The following is a 14,689-nucleotide window of genomic DNA, read 5'->3' as shown; positions in this document are numbered from 1 at the left end:
TCATCAAAATATAGCAAAAGTCAAGTACATCAATGGAACTAAAGGCATAATATTTTGCTGCTGAGCTATAGTGCACAACCACGGTAGCTAAGAGGATAAAAAATGTATATAATATTTTATTAAAAGATATATTATTTTATTGTGTTGGTAATGGTGGTTTTTGTTTATTATAATATATATTATTTTATTATGTTATTTATATTATTTTATTGTGTTGAATGTTAAAATAAAACCACTAATGTTGAGTGTTTTATAAAGTAAAATAGTAAAATAAATAAAATAACTTTTTGTAGTGCCAAATTACTAAGTTTTTAACACCACCAATGCTGATGCTCATAAGTAATTAGCCAAACAACAAACGGTGTGTTTGGAAGTTCTTAAAAAAGAGTGTTTGGGAGTTTGAAGGAATAAAATAGTTAAAAGTTAGGAAAAGATGGAGAGAATAGTAAATGGTGAACCATTTCTTTTATATAGATATTTTAAAAATTAAGGCGATAGAAAATAGATATCACTCACCTTTATTTGGACGTTTAAAAAATTAGTCACGAGGGGAGAGGAGGGAATTTGTCATACAATTTGGTAATTATGACCTTCTTTTGTAAAATTTAAATAACTAAATATAAATTGACATCATAAAGACAAAATTGATAATTTTTTTTTTTTGGTTAAAAAAATTGATAATTTAAATTCCCTCGGATCCTTCCTCCCCTAAAAAGAATATCCAAACAATATTTACCATATCTTCCCTCTACTCCCCCTTATAGGCCTCCCCCATGGGCCCCATCCAAACATAGAGTAAGTTGTGCCTTTCACAATTATTTATTTATTTATTATTATTTTTTTTTTTTATTGTTGCTTTATGAATGGGTCTGCTTCTAATTTGTTAGATTTTTCTGTTAAACAGAAAGCAACTATCCTGTAAGAGGCTTATAATTTTTTTTTTTTTTTAAAACACTATTTTGTAAGAGTTGATTTATGAATGACATCTCATGAGCTTTACAATTATAATATATGACTTCTTTTAGAAAATTGACAATTTATTTACAAGATTCTTACCTGCTTGATACAATCGAATGAGGACATTAGAGAAGCCACGTTGCAGAAAACATTCGTGAACAACAAACTCCATCAAAGGAAACAAAGCAAACACCAGACTTTCATTGATTTTTACAATAACTTTTTTTTTTCCTTTTTTTTTTTTTTTTTTGAGAATGATTTTTACAATAACTAGTGCAGCCATTTGACATTTCTTTTTTTTTTTTTTTTAGGCAACATTGAAATCACAATTTCCAACCATCCAAAAGATGCGAAACTAATGTGTTATTGAAACAAGAAAGGTTGAATGACATACCAACCCAGAACCCCCAGCACACAATCTTTTGACCACAATGGCCTACTATAGTACCTGGTAACCACAAGGTAAAAAAGATTATTTAAAAAAAAAAAAAAAAAAAACACACAAAAATAAGGAGAAATGGGGGTTAACCATGTCTATTTATAAGAAGCTTCCTTAAATCAAGAAAATTATCACTAAAACAGTAGTGATAGCCTGCTCACACTGTAGTGAGATGTCAAAGTTGTAAACATGGCACCTTTGACATCAGCAAATTGAGCCCCTACACAAAAACCTACTTCTAAGTTCTATCCAAAAGACTTCCGGTGGTACAGAACACAATCATCCTCCATTTATATCAAGCAACATTGAAATCAATTTTGAACCATTCTAAAGATAAAGAGTTGCAAAAACATGAAAATTTGAACTTAACTAGCTATGATTCCAATACCAACCAATAACCCTTACCTTGCAGTTGTAAGCTATTAACTCCACTAGATGTTTGTGAGATTTGGTGACAGAGAAGAACAAACTCCATCAAAGGAAACAAAGACTGTAAAGACTTGTCAATACTTGCCATATTATATGCATACAATTGATAGCCATTCTCATTCCTCCACCAGCAAACTCTCTAGCAAGTTCTTTATAAAACAAAAGATTTTATCCAGCATGCTGTACAAATATCACAGAGAGTTGGAGAATGAAACACCAACCAAAAAAATTGAAATTTAATGAACATCCAGCCATAGAAGCATAAGACCCATGCTGCAATAAGGAGGTATTTCAAGTAAAATAGTGTAAAATGCAACCAGAGACATTAATAGAGCTCCTCATACTTGTTTAGTCTGAAAATTTTATTAAAATGTGGACACATTTTTTATCATTGATTGCTAGGGTCCTCATATGCATACCAAAAAATATATAATTGAAATGTCATAAAAGAGCAGAGCATATATACAAGCTAATAACTCCGATGATAAATACACAAAAGAATTAATTAAAGAAATTTGATGCATTGAATTGAATTAAAAGTATCAACAACACTACGTTACATTCTCTTCAATAATTCCCCAATAAATTTAAAAAAATAATAATAATAAAAATAAAATAAACAAACAAAACAAAACAAAAAACAAAAAAACAAAAAACAAAACAAAACAAACTTAAGAGAAACCGGAAGGTTTATTTTGCATGACCACATGTCAGCACCATTATTATGACTAAGACAACTAATGGTCATTAAATTACTCTTAAAAAGTTATCAGAAAATATACTAGATTTGATTACTAATGTTAGGAATGCATGGGAAGGCACATAATGCAGCAAAAACAGAACAAAAAACCTAGTTTAGGGGAGGTGCCAATCAGCACTCCATTGTCAGATTGGTCCAAAATTTGCGTGGTGGTTCCCTCTCACTCCCATGCATGTGATCCAATCCTAAGCTGGCGGCATGGAGCTCAGTTGGATGAGAATCAAGGGTTGCAGATGATAAGGCTGGTTAGTTTCAAGTCAGTTATTAGGAGATACGCTAGCTTGAGTTAGTTAATGTTAAGAACATATATCACATTAATCACATGTTTAAAACCATAGGATCACCTGCTGAATTAGTAAGAGCATATGGGGAATTAGTAATCCAATAATGTGGAGCCATGTGGGCCAATTAATTAGGGCTATTGTTGTATAAGTAACGGCTTGTAACTCTCATTAAATAAAGAATACTCATTTGTGTGCTTAGACTTTTACGTAATCTTGCTTGGAGGTAGAGGCTCTCTCAAAGTAGTCTCAATTGGAGAATTTGACTCTCTCTCAAAGTCTCAACTTTCAATCATTCAGCAACTTCATACTTTCTATTCTCTAGATCTTTCATCTACCAAATTCCATCATCCAATCTCAAATCCTAGTTACATTCCCACAGAGAACCATTATTAATCACTACCATTCCTAATGCCTAACCTTCAACTCACCATAATCTCACATTCAACATCAATTCTCTCTCATTTACAAGCCAAATCCAAAACCCCAAGTCTTCAAAACCCTAATTTTCCCATCCTTCCTTATCAAGATTAACTTAAAAGTAAAATCCCTTAAAAACACCAAACCACAATTGTGTTCTTATTAACTTAGAGACCAGCAAAATTACAGTTGAAAAAATAAGACATCACCTTTAAAGGAGAAACAGAATGTAGGAAAAAATTCTTAGGACACCACCCTCGATTGTTTTGATTTGGCAAGCAACTAGTACACATATTCCCTCAAACCAAGACATCACCCACCACTCCCATTCTTGGGAAAGAATAAATTATGTCCATAAAAGACAACAAAGACTCCAACTCCCAATCATTCACAGGTCTTGAAAGATTCAATTGCCAATATTTAAGGCAGCCTGCATACACTTTCTGTGTACATGGGTTGCGATGTTTCTCCATTTTTTTTAATAAAAGTCATTCAAATACCTAGTTTAGAAAACAAATACAGCAGGATTTTAAGAAAGCAAACCAATCATACTTCTCAAAAAAAGCTAATGATAAATCTCAAGGCATTACCTACAAACTCATTTCCATAAAGATGATGGCCTAACAGTTGTTTCCTAACAATATCAACATTCAAATTTGAAAAGTCTAGTATGCAAGCAATCATGAGCCCCAGAGGATGCTTAATAACTACCACAACAATTAATATGACATAGTATATACACAAAGCATCTAGGAATAAAAAGACCAATTCAGAGCCTAAGAAAACTGATGAACCATATTCCAACACCAAAAAAGCATTGTCATATTATATGCATCAATACAGGAACTATCAAGTATAACAACATGGCATGATGAGAAAACAGCTAAATATTACAGAAGACACAAATAATCCAGCTTCTCTTCTATGGAGGTAGAAATGATCATACTTGACTATTTAAGGGAACAAGCTCAAAATCAAAGAACGGTATCCATTCATTTTGAAAGATACAGTAGAGTCAACAATCACCTCTTTATCGTTCTTGTGTTTCATTTATTAATCAGTCACTCCTTTCACCAACGGATTAAGAACCTCTGATGGACTTTGATTCCTGTTAAAGACAAAGACTAACAATTGTTAGCAATCGAGTCAGCTACATGATTTATTTTATCATAAAAAAAATTTCCCATTTTTTTGTGATGTAATTCTTTAGGCTACTTAGTATCTTTTTCCATGAAGTAGTCTTTTCTCAATAAAAGTATTACCTATCTAAAAAGAAAAAGAAAAATCCCAAAAAATTACATAATCAAAGAATTATATAGGAAAAGAGAGAGCAAATAAAATCTACAACAAAATGCATACCACTGAAACAATGATCTGAAGCCCAACAAAAAATTACATAGAATTCTACCTTATCATTCACAACCACCACTTTACTAATACTTTAATAGAACCCATGACTGGTCTTCAAGAGACTTATGCAACCAAAAATTATGACACACTTCTAAGACAGAATTAAGCAAACAAAAACAAATTCATTAAACTATAATTGTTTTACCTATTGTTCTTTTGTGTTGGATCAATCACACTATCACCATCAAGCAAAAGAAGACTCCCTTACAAGTTGCCATCTGAAACACCGCCGGAAGCTTATGACTCTTAACCCTCTTGCGTGTTTTCTTTTCTATGTCATACCAAATAAGATAACTACAATACATATGGCACTCCTCCATCAGAATCTTCTTCCCATTATTCTTGGAACACATTAGAGACTTGCAATACTCAAAAGTTGAACCCACTATACCTTGTTCAATCTCATAAATCCAAGTCCAAGAACTCTCTTCCCCATATTCTTTCATCAACCAAACATCATTATACATCTCATCAACAATCACAATAAAACAGAGCTGTCCTTCCAATACTTCCAAACATGTCACACAAGAAGTGGGTGCTTTAAGTGGCGTTGTAATGACCCGGAATTTCTCCGTGGCAAGATTGAAAGCAACAATATTTTCCGGACTCTGCCCATCCACAGCTACTAACCAATGCAAAGCTCCATTCGAGAACACGAAGTCAGAACTTATTGACCATTCCTTGTTTGGCCATTGATCTTCAATTTTTTTCCAACACTACAACCTAAGACTATCCTTTCCGGGCGTGCCCATGTTAAAAAATCTTACAACCCTCAACACCTTATAATCCTCATTATGTGAATCATACCCAAATGCCAAACTGAAAGGCCAAGAATTTGAAAAACCCGAAGGTTTCTCAATTGGCTCACGAGGCAATTTCCTATACTTCCTTATCAATGGATTCCAAATCGCGATCACTACGCCCTATTGATTATAAATGCAAACCAAATCGTTGCAACAGCTCAAGATGTTGGACATATTCGAACAATGCAGTGGCTGGTAAATTAAAAGCTTGCCGAAGCGATTCTCGTCATGGAAACTGACTGGGAAGAAATCAAAGGGAATACCGGCGTTTTGTTCCTGGACGATGAGGGTGCAATCTGTGTTGGACTTGAAGGAGTGGTGGAGGTGCAGCTTGATGAAATCCTGACCGTTGATTAGGGCGTGCCATCCCTTGGAAACGCATTGAAATCTTACTAGGGGTTTCACTGGACATCGGGAGAGTATGTTAGTGATTATCTCTAGAGGAAGACTATGTTGGTGATTATCTTACCAGCTGTTTCACTGGTAATCTTATGAGATATTGCTAATTGATTTAAAAAACTATTTCATATGATACTTAAGGATGAATTTCCAAACCTATTTTATATTGCCTGAGATAGAGGCCTTTATGGTGGATTACATTTGCTACCACAATGGGCATGTTCATTGGGATATTGTCTTTATCAAACCCTTTCATGACTAGGAGTTGAAAATCCTTCAATCTTTAATTGATCTCCGATATTCCTTCAATATCAAGAATAATTTATCAAACCTAAATGTTGGAACTCCTGCCAAAAGTAACACTTTTGAGATATAATATTTTTTAAGGTTTTTTCTACTAAAAAGTCATGTTTTATGTTGGCTTTATGTAGTGACAAAACTTTATATGTAATACTCCCTCTGTCTCACTTTGTTTGTCTTATTTGAAAAGTCAAACTTTTTAAGGAAACATCATTTATTGTCATGTTTACCTTTTAAAAATGTATAAGTTTCCAAAACTACCCTTAAATAAATTTATCAAAAAATTGAATTATTAATAAAATAGGGGTATAATAGGAACATTAGTAAATTAATGACTTTTAGTTTTAGAAACAAGATAACATTTTGGGACATCCCAAAATAGAATAGAGGACAAACAAAGTGGGACAGAGGGAGTATATTTTATTGGTGATGTTTTGTTTTATGGGTTTCATGTAAGTTGGGGTAGTGTACTTGAGACTCTTCTTGGAGACTAGAAGCTGCATCAACCCGAGATTTCGTGGCCTGTAGGCAACCTGCTCACAACCTTAGCTGCCTGCGAAGTCCACGTGGCAGATGTTTATCTAAGAGTGCATACTTGCACCTCACAACCATCTCACAACCTCAGGGGGTGAATAGGTCACAAGTTGCATGATCTCTGTACTCTACAAATTGAACCAACCATTGTTTTTCTACCAACACACACACATAGTTGTAAGATGTGGCAAGGGGCTTTAGATAAATAATGACCAAATCCTAGAAACCCTAAGTTTGCCAAGAGAGTGAAGCCATTCCTTTGTATGAAAAGAGTTTTTGTCTAGAGAAAACCCAAGTTCTTCATCTCCCTTTTCCATCTCTTTCATTCCATTGATAGAGATTCTGTAAACACATTCCTCATCCACAAACACATACCTATGAGTGAATGAATGAGTAAGGAAACTTGAGAAGCCACAACCTAAATCCAATCTTCATTGGCAGTGATTCCATTGGAGCTCCAAAGGAGGATCTCCAGTAAGCTGGGAGGAGAAAGGGTTTGGTGAAGTCAGTTGCTAGCTTGAGCTTAGAAGGCTCAAGTACATATAAGAGATTGGGCTTGGAGGGTTCATTGTATTCCTTATGTACTGCAACTATCTTGCGTAGTGGAGATTTCCAACAGGTGATCGGAGGAGAGGTTTTTATGCCTGGGGATTGGGCTTTCCTCTTCCATAACACTTGTGGTGTTATGTGTGGTTTGCTCGCCTTCCTCTCTCTTTTTCCTTTAGCTTTCTATATTAACATGCATATGTAGTGTAGTTTGTGTTTTGGAAATTCATTAAGTCACTTACAATTTAACTTTTGATTAGTTTAGTGTTAAAACTAACTTAGCTGTAAAATCTCGTGTTAAGGGTGCTAAATACTTGCTAGGACATATATAACATATTTTCAGTAACTAAATTCATTACCAAAAAAGTGCAATCCCCATACATAAGCTGTGTACAGAAAATACACGCAAAAAGTACAACAGCAAGAATAAAGGAAAACGGAAAAACATTTAGCTAATGTACAAAGAATCCATGAAATCTAATAACCCTCAACCGAGAAGATTACAAGCGACAAAGTTCACTCCTAGAGTCTTCAAAAAGAAATACTTTAGCTTCACAATGCTAATTTCTCGGTCTCAAAGCAGCGAGCATTGTGTTTTCTCCAAAGGAGTCCATTGATCATCTGCAAATTCATTGAACCTATTCTAGTAATCTATGGTCACTGGTGTTTTATTTGTTTGGGATAAATTGGACTAAGCCTAAGCATGCTTTGAATTAGTTGGAGATGGATTTTCATAGCCATCATAGTATTGATATATGGGATGTGATTTCTGTGTAAATGCCCTCCAAATTTTTACATTCTGATGTCGTCCAAAACACCTTTGCCAACAAGCCAATAGCTCTAGGACACTTTTCAACATTACCCTCTATACCCTGAACAAGATGACGACTAAGGTCCAAACTCTCTAGCCAAAGATCTATGAAGTAGCAAGTGATCAGCAATCGCTTGACTTCTTTTCCACATATAACACCAATCAATTACACTAAAGTGTCCCTTTCTCAAAATATCAATTGACAAAATATTCCCTAATGTTGCAGTCTAGGAAAATAATGCAACTCTCAGAGGCACTTCAGTCTTCAAAATACTTTTCCATGGAAAAATAATACCAAATTTTTTGACCACTAAATCCCTACTCTTACCAGACTTCCAACAAAGCAGCCCACTCCCTCTCATTGGGATAGAATAAATTAAATCCATAAAAGACAACAAAGACTACCAACTACCAATCATTCACAGCTCTTGAAAAGTTCACTTCTCAATATTTAAAGCAAACCAAGAACACTTTCCATGTACATCGATTATGATGTTTATCTTTTCTTTTGAATAAAAGTCATTCACATCACCTGTTTAGAAAACAAACACAGTTGGACTTTAAGAAAGCAAAACAAGTAAAAATTCAAGGCATCAGGCACAAACTCATTTCCAAAAAGATGATGGCCTAAAAGTTGTTCCTAACTATAATTAGTATTTACAACCTCGATAAAAAAATTTAAAAATTTAAAAATTTAAAAAAAAAAAAAAAAAAAAAAATCAGGATTGATATTTGAAAACTCTCAAATGCATGCAGATATGGTTCCTTAAGGATGCTTAATAACTACCACAACAATTAATATGCCATAGTATAACACTAAGCATCTAGCTTTATGTCAAGACACCAAACCTGTGCTGTTGTGTGTGCTGTGATGTGAGTGAGATAGCTAAGTGCATGGCTTGTAGTTATCAACCTACCCAAATTCCATTACCAATGTACTTTTAAGTCCTTAAAAAAGTTAGGATTCCCTTGATATCTGAACACCCTAATAAGACCTACTTAGAGCCTAAAACAACCATCCAAGTATACTCCTCCACCTAAAAAACATTGTCATATTAGATATGCAAAAATATTTGGACTATTAAGCACATAAGTTTCATAATAACATTGGCAAGACGAGAGAACAGCTAAATATTCTAGAAGACATGAATATTCTAGCTTCTATTTTATGTAGACACAAATGATCACTTAACTAGCTATTTAAGATAACAAACTCACAAGTATCACATTTTGAAAGATGCAGTAGAGTCCACAATCACCTCTCTTTTTTTCTTTTCTTTTTTTTTAATCACCTCTTTATTCTTCTTGTCAATCACTCCTTTAACCAATTAAGACCCTCTGATGGACTTTGATTTCCTAGCATAGACAAAGACTAACACATGTTAGCAATCGAGTCTGCTACATGAAATTCTTTTTATAAGTAAAAAGAGAAGGAGCAAATAAAATCTGCTACAAAATTCATACCCCTCAAACAACGATCTCAAGTCCTATACAAATATTCGCATAATTCTCCCCTAAAAATACTTTAACAGAATCCTAGACTAGTCTTCAAGAAATTATGCAAGCAAAAAAGATGACACCAAGACTGAGACAAACAATTAAACAGACAAAAACAAATTTATTAAACTCTCATTGTTTTACCTATTGTCCTTATGTGTTGGATCAATCACATTATCACCATCAAGTAGAAGAAGACTCCTGATTCAAGTTGCGGTATGAAACATGCCATGAAACTTTCGAAACTTTATCCTCTTGCGTTTTTTATTTTCTATGTCATACCAAATAAGATAGGTATGATCCCTATACCACTCTTCCATGAGAATTTTCTTGCCATTTTTGGAAAACATTAGAGGCTTCCAATACTCAAAACTCCAAGACACTACACGCTGAATTTTATAATTCCAAGTCCAAGAACTCTCGTCCCCATGTTCTTTCATCAACCAAACATCACTATTCCATTCTTTAACATCCTCATACATCATCATATTCCTAATAATACAGAGCTGTCCTTTCAAATTTTCCAAATACGTCCTCCAATAAATGGGTGTTTGAGGCAGCCTTGTAAAGACCCGAAATTTCTTGGTGGCAAGATCGAAAGCAACAATCCCTGCAGTATTCACCCCAGTAGCAGTTACTACAGTTACTAACCAATGGAAAGCTCCATTCAAGCACACCAAGTCAGAAATATCCTCCACTCCTTATTTGGCCACTGATCATCAAATTTTTTCCAAGACCTTGATCTAAGACTATAAACATTAACTTCGAACTCCTTGCGAGACTCACCTCTATTAGAAAATTCTACAATCCTCAACACTTTATAATCATGGTTATGCAGATCTTTCCCAAATTCTAAAGCAACAGACAAAGGATACTCAAAACCTGAACGTTTCTCTATTGGCTCTTTAGGTATTTCCATGTACTTCCTAATCAATGGATTCCAAATCACCATCTTTCTGCTATTAAAAATAAAAACCAAACCATCACAATAATCGAAGACGGAGGTGGATTCAAATCGTGAAATTGAATGTATTGGCTGGTAAATTTTCCAGGGTTTGCCAAAGTGATTATCGTCAGGAAAACAAACGGAGAAGAAACCAATGCCATCTTGTTCATGCCGGACGATGATCACTTGTTAGTCATATCCAAAGCCTTCATTTACACAAGAATAATAAGCTAAGGCAGGGTGAAATGTCAAAGAACAAACTCTTAAAGCAGTAAATCCAACTCATTTCATTTCAAAACACGAATTCTCAATAATTATAAAATCAACAAATCACAAAGTGCAACAAAGCATTTACTTGCACGTATGAACAAGCAAATGCCGACACATTATGACAAAGATATATTACCAACATTGGAATAGGACACAATGGTGCATAAAGATATCATATAATGCAACATTAATACCTGATTTGTAGGACAGGGATAGAATTGTTTGTCAATATTTTTTTTCTGTTTTTGCAACTAGAACTCGGCAATTGTTGTGTCCGTAGCATTGCTTAACTAGAGAGTTGCTCACCGAGTAATATCTTTCTTCTTTTTTAAAAAGAAAAGAAAAGGAATGCTTAGAATTTAGTTAACTGTACATGCATTATGTTAGAATTATGGCTAAATGATAAAATTCACCATATCCTAACAGCTTAAGCTTTTGGGACAATTGGTAATTTAACATGGTATCAAAGCAGGAGATCCTGAGTTCGATCCCTGTCTTCACTCTACCTCCCATTTAAAATGTTAAATTCCCACTTGTTGGGCCCCCACTTATTAAGGGGAAGTTTAGGCCCACAAGTAAAAGGGAGTGTTAGAATTATGGTTATGTGATTAAATTCACCATATCCTAACAGCTTAAGCTTTTGGGACAATCGGTAATTTAACACATTACATAGAAGATAGACGCGCCTTTACCCCACCAATGCAAAATAGATTCGCCAGAACCTCAGTAAACCATGTTGTCATAAGTTTGTAAAGCATAAGCAAGAAACATGAAAAAATGTCAACAAAGAGAATGGCTGCTGTTGTATTGATGTCTAAAAAAACCAACTCCTTCCAATTTCAAGATTTCATCTGAACCATCCTGCAATTACAGAACCAATCCATATATCAATTTAAAGAATCAGTGACTAATTTTGCAACAATTCAAGCCTAACAAAAGATAATCCTCCAAAAATGCCAAAAAAGATCTGGAAAACCAAAAGATAACCTTTAATAGTTTGTCCTGCTCAATAGCTGCTTCTCTGTCACTCCATATGGACCAAGAGAAGCATAAGTGTTGTATTGGTCCGCATGGAGTGCCAGAGAAGCAGTTATTGAGCAGGACAACCAGTGGACGTAGAAGAGGGTATAGCTGCACAGACTTGCATTTCATATTTATTGCAATTTGAGTTGGTATCCTTTTCATATTTTAAAAGAGAAACATTTAATCCAAAACTCTAATGACTTGCATATCATCTTGGCAGCACTTTTGACCTCATCCAAGACACCAATTTCCTTAATATTGGTTCATTTGTATAATGAAGATTCTATCAAGATTAACTTTACTCAAATTGATGCAATTAAGCTATGATTAAGAGAAGAAATCAGGTGCAGTGGAAGTGGAGTGGACTATTGGCTTAGAAAAAATCACAATCCTTCCAAATGAGAGCCAGGTTTTAATGATGATATTTACAAACGGAGGTTGAAAATAGAGGGATAAGAGCTGTGCATGTGAGTCTGTAAAAATAATTTGATGGCCAAATTTTCAAACAAAATCTTCTTAGGGAAAAAAAAAAAAAAAAAAGGAGAGAAGAAGAAGTAGCATTAAAAATAGATTTGTATGACAAAGCTTTCCATAGATATATGGAATCCATATTACTAATCTTTTCAAATTGCAAGGGTTCACAAGCATTCTTGATGATCCAAACCCAGGACATTACCTTACCAAGCATTTATCTTATACAGTCAAATATTGGAAGATACTGTCAATGAGCTAGGCCAGGGTCTGAGATCTCACATCCATCATCAATTATCTCACTTACAAGCCAAATCCAAAACGCCAAGTCTTCAAAACCCTAATTTTCCCATCTTTCATTATCAAAATTATCTTGAAATCACTTAAGAACACCAAACCATAATTGTGTTCTTATCAACTTAGAGACCAGCAAAATTAAAGTTGAAAAAATAAGGCAACACCTTTAAAGAAGAAAGACAGGGTAGGAAGAAATCTCTACGATGCCACCTTTAAATGTTTTGATTTAGTAAGCAACTCATACACATATGGGACTAAAACCAATGACATCGCCCAACAATCCCATTCTTGGATAGAATAAATTAAGTACACAAAAGACAACAAAGATTCCGACTCCAAATCATTCATAGGTCTTGAAAAGTTTAATTTCCAATATTTAAAGCAACACACATACACTTACAGTAGGCTTGGGTGTTGAGATGTTTCTCTTTTCTTTTGAATAAAATAAAAATACAGTAGGATTTTAAGAAAACAAACCAATCATAAATCTCAAAGCATTAGCTCCAAACTCATTTTCAAAAAGACGATGCCCTATTGTTTCCTAACTATAATTGGTACTAACACCTTTAATCAAAGAAAACATCAGCATTGAAATTTGAAAACTCTATTATGCAAGCAGCCATGAACCCCTAAGTATGCTTAATAATTATGACAACAATTAATGTCATAGTCTATACTATATACACTAAGCATCTGTGCATAATAAGACCTAATCAGAGGCTAAGACACAACCGACCTACTATATTAAGTGCATGAGCTTCACAACAACACTGGCATGATGAGAAAATAGCTATATATAGAGTTTCTCTTATATGTAGGTAGATATGATCATACTTGATTATTTAAAACAAGCTCAAAATCAGAGAACAGAAGGTATTACTTTTGAAAAAAGAAAACTGGTCTTCAAGAGAGTTATGCAACCAAAAATGATGACACCAATGCTAAGTCAGACAATCAAGCAAACAAAAACGACGATCATTGTTTTACCTATTATTGTTCTGTGTTGGATCAATCACATTGTCACCATCAAGCAAAAGAAGACTCCCAATACAAATTGTGGTCTGAAATGACTTGGGAAGCTTCTGAATCTTAACTCTCTCACATATTTTATTTTCTATGTCATACCAAATAAGATAGGTACGATCCTTATTCATAATAGAACAGAGCTGTCCTTTCAACTTTACCAAATACGTCACGCAGTTATTGGGTGCTTGAGGCCCAGAATTTCTCAGTGGCAAGATCGAAAACAAGAATATTCTCCAGACGCCGCCCTTCCTCAGCTACTAACCAATGCAAAGCTCCGTTGGAGGACGCCCGAGTCTGAACATATCGACCGTTCCTTTTTGGGCCATTGATCTTCAATTTTTTTCCAACGTGAGATTTAAGACTATACAACTTGACTTCAAACTCAATCAAAGACTGGCCTTTTTTAGGAAATTCTACAAGACTACAACCCTCAACACCTTATAGTCAATGTTAATATGATCATACCCAAATGCTAAAAAAACCGCGGCTAGTTTCTCTTTACTTTGAAATTCTACAACTCTCAACACCTTATAGTCATTGTTAATCTGAACATACCCAAATGCTAAAAAAGCAGCAGCTAGTTTCTCGGTTCGCTTGGCAATTTCCTGAACTTATTGATAAATGGGTTCCAAACGGTGATATCTTCGCCCCCATTTGTTAGTATAAATGCAAAGCAAGCCATGGAAACAATCCAAGATATTTGAACAGTGTAACAATGGCTGGTAAATATCAGAGGGCTTACCGAAGCGATTCTCGTCATCGTCGATGAAACAAAGGGAGAAGTATTGAAAGGAAATGGCGGAGATTCGTTGCTGGACGTGTTGTTGGGCTCCATGGAGCGGTGGAAGTGGAGCTTGATGAAAGGCCAACCATCACTTGGAAACGCATCGGATTATGAGAGACATCAATGGTAATCTCGAGAGTATGTCGGTGAAAGGATTGACGTATCACTACAACAAAATGTATTTTTAGTGACGAAAATTAGTGAGGAAATATTTTTCGTCGCTAAAAATACAACTTTAGTGACGAAATATGAATTTCGTCACTAATAATGAAAAAAATTATAACAT

General features: G+C 34.6%; 1 long non-coding RNA gene across 1 annotated transcript; it reads right to left on the bottom strand.

Moving 5' to 3' along the window:
- Window positions 1-1,510: 1,510 nt before the first annotated feature.
- On the bottom strand, window positions 1,511-14,561 carry LOC115991906. Its single transcript, XR_004092369.1, has 3 exons — window positions 14,362-14,561; window positions 4,313-4,394; window positions 1,511-2,005 (listed from the first exon to the last, which is right to left on the bottom strand). It is a non-coding gene; the product is annotated as an uncharacterized LOC115991906 (long non-coding RNA).
- Window positions 14,562-14,689: the final 128 nt, after the last annotated feature.

The sequence above is a fragment of the Quercus lobata genome, chromosome 5 (assembly GCF_001633185.2).
Source record: "Quercus lobata isolate SW786 chromosome 5, ValleyOak3.0 Primary Assembly, whole genome shotgun sequence".
NCBI classification, from domain to species: Eukaryota; Viridiplantae; Streptophyta; class Magnoliopsida; order Fagales; family Fagaceae; genus Quercus; species Quercus lobata.
This window is presented reverse-complemented; position numbering and strand designations above follow the sequence as displayed.